This window comes from Rhinopithecus bieti, unplaced genomic scaffold (assembly GCF_001698545.2).
Source record: "Rhinopithecus bieti isolate Rb0 unplaced genomic scaffold, ASM169854v2 scaffold_34310, whole genome shotgun sequence".
Lineage (NCBI taxonomy): Eukaryota > Metazoa > Chordata > Mammalia > Primates > Cercopithecidae > Rhinopithecus > Rhinopithecus bieti.
Window position 1 is genome coordinate 629,377 of NW_016814622.1, and position 4,370 is coordinate 633,746.

The window sequence follows — 4,370 nt, forward strand, 5'->3', positions numbered from 1 at the left end:
GCCCCGAGAGGGGGCGTCGTAGCGCACAGCGCACTCATTTCCGCATTCCTACCCCGCACAGCCAGTTGTCACAGCCATCCTCCAGTAAAAACCACAAACCAGTCAACCTCTAGGAAACAGGTAGGAAATCTAGAAAAAGCCTCAGGTGTTCACAGCATTGTTTAAAGATTCTTTAAAAATCTTTGTGATTGGAAAGACTGCTTCCTGTGCCAGAGAGTCTCTCTCCAGCGCTTTTGCTTCTGAGGTTGGTAGCTTTCAGAAAGACTGCAATGCAGCGGTTACCAAAGTCCTTGTTAATATGGAAACAACCCGTGGTGAAGCCTTTTGCTCCCCTTCATAACTGCTGACTGTTGCCTGCAGTCGGAAGGAGGAGATAATGAAGGTAATACTCCTCCGGACCTGGCAGTTTAGTGATTAGAACGGACGCGATTCTGTGAATGCTGTGGCTGGCACAGGCATGTCCTGCAGCAGCTCTGTCAAGTTACTGATGCAGTGGGCTTCCTGGGAACGTGAAGCTGAAGATGTCTTTGCAGTTTGTGCACGATAATTTTATTTTCATCTCTGTGTTCAGATGGTGGATTATAAGAAGGTAAGGGACTTTAAAAATCATGCATATGTGTATTTTAAATGTTTATGAATATCCCTAGTCAAGGTAAAGAATTATGATTGAATAGACCTCTTTTGAACCTAAGAAATAAAACTTTATTTCTTGTTAATGACAGTTTTGACATTTGAAGAGTTATCTTAGTCTTGACAGATGCCCTATAAGTGAATTATTGAAGATGTTCTTTGAAGAGATCTGCTTTTTCTTCAATTTGCTAAACATATTTGAATTTCAGAGATGTAGATACGGATGGAATATATTTGTTTCTTTAACTTAAGCAATGACAGTTACACTAATCTGGATGGAACTTTTCATCTTAAAAAAATCTCAACCACTGGCTGTAGATGATGAATTCTAATCTCCTTAGTTCTTATTTTGCCTTTAGAAGAGCATTTTCAGATGTGTGGAGCTCTGTGCTTATCCGTGGGGTGAGCTGGGTGCTACCTCCAGCTGCTGCTCTTCGTTTATCTTAGAGGGAGGCCAAGAGTCAGAGCTGAGATTTATTTTGCAATGAATTAGTGGCCCCAAACGGTATTAAATGCATTATGGGTGGTAATTTATATGTCCAATGCCAAGAAATATAATGTTGGGGTTACCATGGCAACTGCTTGCATTCTGAGAAGCTCGTGAATGGGTTCTGAACCTTCTGGCGTTGGAAGTGAGCTTTTCCAGCTGAGAGCCTGCATTCGTGATTAGTGTAAATAAATTCAGCTTTCCATATGAAGCACATCCTTTCTCTTCGCTTACCAGAGTAGTCCATTGAGCTCAGTTCTTTCTCTGGTGACATCTGCCTTGGTCTCTTGGTTCCTGGCAACAGACTATGGCTGAGACATAGTTTTCAACTTCAGGCTGAGGAACTAGCCTGTGTGTGTGTGTGTGTGTGTGTGTGTGTGTGTGTGTGTGTGTGTGATGGCCTACTACCTCAGTCCGTGGGCTGCGTAGAATGGGGCTGGCTCATCCGTGCCTCCTGAGAGCTGGCAATGCATGATGTCTCCAAAAGCACAGTTGCAGCCGCATGTGCTGGTGGGCCCCTGGCACAGCTTTCTGTCCATCTGAAGGGCTTGTTTCCAGTAACATTTGCTAGGACTCTTCCTGGGAGGCAGCCCTGCCTGTTTCCAGGATATCATGGGGATTGGTTTTGGGGAGGGAGGCCCAAGTTAGAAAGACCCATGTTTTAAATGTCAAGCTTGTGAAAATAATAAATGAAGGCCTATTGTCTTCATTGCCGAAGGTCTGTTTGCTGTTTGTTAGAAATATATGTAGCATAGGCCAGGGATAGTGGCTCGCGTCTGTAATCCCAGCACTTTGGGAGGCGAAGGCAGGAGGATCGCTTGAGCCCAGGAATCTAAGACCAGCCTGGGCAAAATAGCGAGACCTCATCTCTGCAGAAATATAAAATAAAATAAATAAATAGATGAAGAAAACTAGTTTCCCTTGTGCATTTAAAACAATGTTGACATTGTTTTAAATGATTGCCAGGGACTGAAATGTCTCTGTGTGATTTCAGGGGCCTGAGGTCGGAAGGTAGGAGCCTGGTGGTTGCTGCTGAGGTGGCAGCTCCTAGAGGGCCTGGCCAGACACTGGGAGAATGTTTTCATGCTCTGTAGAATTCATTCTATTTGTTAATAAACATTGAGATTATAGAATTTAAATGATGAACTTGAGGATAGACTGGCCTTCAGGCACACAGTGGGCATGTTGCTGTGGCTCACCTGTAGGCCTCAGTTAAGAAGCTTTGTCTAATCCAGTCCCTTTATTTTACAGATGAGGAAAATGAGGCCCAAAGAAGTGATGCCACTTGGTTAAGGTCCCAGTGCAGGTCAGAATCAGATCTAGGATCAGAAACCTGGCTCCTGGCTCCTGGCTCTCTACTTTTCTAAGGATCGCTGTCCTGACAGAAGAGGTTTGCTCTCAGTTAAATGTTGTTGTTGTTCGTTCTTTTGCTTTCCTTTTGTCAGAAAGGGACCTGTAATAACAACGGACATCTAATGTAGACCCTGTAATTTTAGAATTTTAAAAATTCTCGTCTTCCCTTCCTCTGGTTATTTATAGAATTTCTGCTTAATGTGCTGGAGTCACCCACAGGAGGGGCAAAGGGCGTGACCTCTGCCCTTAATGCTGTGTGCTGTGATGAGAGATGGGTGCATAGCCCAGCCTGCAAACTGGAATGCTGAGATGAATTCTGGCTTGACACCTACATTTCTGCTAGTCAGTGGTATTCTGTGTTCTCACAGAGAAGCTGCAGTGCCCAGCAGTTACCCAGGGGTGAATCTGAATCACCACCTATTAAATCAAGGTCATGATACTGTATTTACTAAGGCAGGACAACATCGTAATTTAGGCTCAACTTACAAGTTGCAACTTATTACAAGTAATAAGAGGTTCGGCTTACAAGGGTTGAAATACAGATTGATTTTTTTAGCCAGATTCCATTGAACCCTGGTTTTTAATTTTCCAATCTTGAAAGAAGACTGAGATTTTACTGTATAACTCACTCAGGGTGACATTGTGTTCTCCTAAGTGTTCTCAGTGATTTCTCCCATTCTCCCTATTCTTCTCACATGGGACTTTGACAGAGAGGTGCGCCTGGACTGGGTGTGTGGCCTCCCTCACCCAGCAGTATGGACAATGGTGCTATATGACTTCTGAGTTACGTCCTTAAAAGGGTGCAGTTTTTGCCTGGATGTTTTTTTTGGGGTACTTGTTTGCCATCCATATGGTGAGGAAACCCATCTCGCCCACACAGGAGGACCACATAGTGAGCAGGGCATTGACATAACAAGATGACTTCTGTTTTCTGAGTAACTTCCACCACAGTGGTGAAATTGTGTCCCCAAGCTCAGCAGGCAGAGGTAAAACATTTTTCAAAGAAAAGGATAAGATAGGCTCCTGGTTTACCACACGGTGAAGAGAGGCCTCTGGCTCTTCCAAACTGTTGCTGATAGAGCGTGGAGTGCTGGGATTTCGGTCAGGCCAGGTCCTGCCACCTCACTGTCCAGCTCTCCCAAGTGCTTCTGGCCTGCCCTGCTCTCTGCCCAGTGCTGCCTGCTGCCCTTACATGGGGTAACCTTCTGTCTCCCAGCCCCAGCCATGGGTCCCATTGCCCAGAATGCAAGAGCCTTTCTTGGCTTAGAACTTTAATTCAAAACCCTCAGTTCTTAGAGGGTTTGTTTTCTTTTTTTTTTTTGGCCTGGGATTTTGAGAATATCTAACAGTGCTGGGCAGTTTTATCATTCATCATCATGGGTAGTTTGTTTTATTACAACTTGCAGCTTCATATCTTAAAACAAATGCATTTCTTGCTTTCAGATTTGCTTATCTAAAAGTTTTGTTCATAATAGTAACTTAGCACAAAGCTTCTAATACATGAGTTGAAGAAAAGCATCTCCTGTATCACCTTTAATAAGAATAATTTTGAAGTGTAATTTAATGCCCGGAAGCCAATTGGTACTGAGATTTAATTTTGTACTTGGAAAAGAAGTGTGAGAAGAAAAGTATCCTTTTTTCCTTAAATTTATTTTTCTTAGTTGACATACAAAATTGTATATATATTTATCATGTAAAACATGATATTTTGAAGTATATATATTATGGAATGGTTAAGTCTAGCAAATTAGCAAGTGTAAAGATAAACTCACAGTTATCCTTTTTTGTGGTGAGAATACTTTATATCGATTTTCCTTTTTTGTTGTTTTTTTGAGACGGAGTCTTGCTCTGTCGCCCAGGCTGGAGTGCAGTGGCGTGATCTCCACTCACCGCAAGCTCC

General features: G+C 43.1%; 1 protein-coding gene across 1 annotated transcript in view; it reads left to right on the plus strand.

The window, feature by feature from the left end:
• Positions 1–1,284: 1,284 nt before the first annotated feature.
• The window catches only part of TRAF3 (TNF receptor associated factor 3), an 87,723-nt gene continuing 84,637 nt past the window's right edge, over positions 1,285–4,370 (plus strand). Inside the window, exons 1-2 of the mRNA XM_017851494.1 lie at positions 1,285–1,301; positions 2,369–2,507. The gene's annotated coding sequence lies outside the window, so the exon portion shown is untranslated. The remainder of the gene's footprint in view (positions 1,302–2,368; positions 2,508–4,370) is intronic.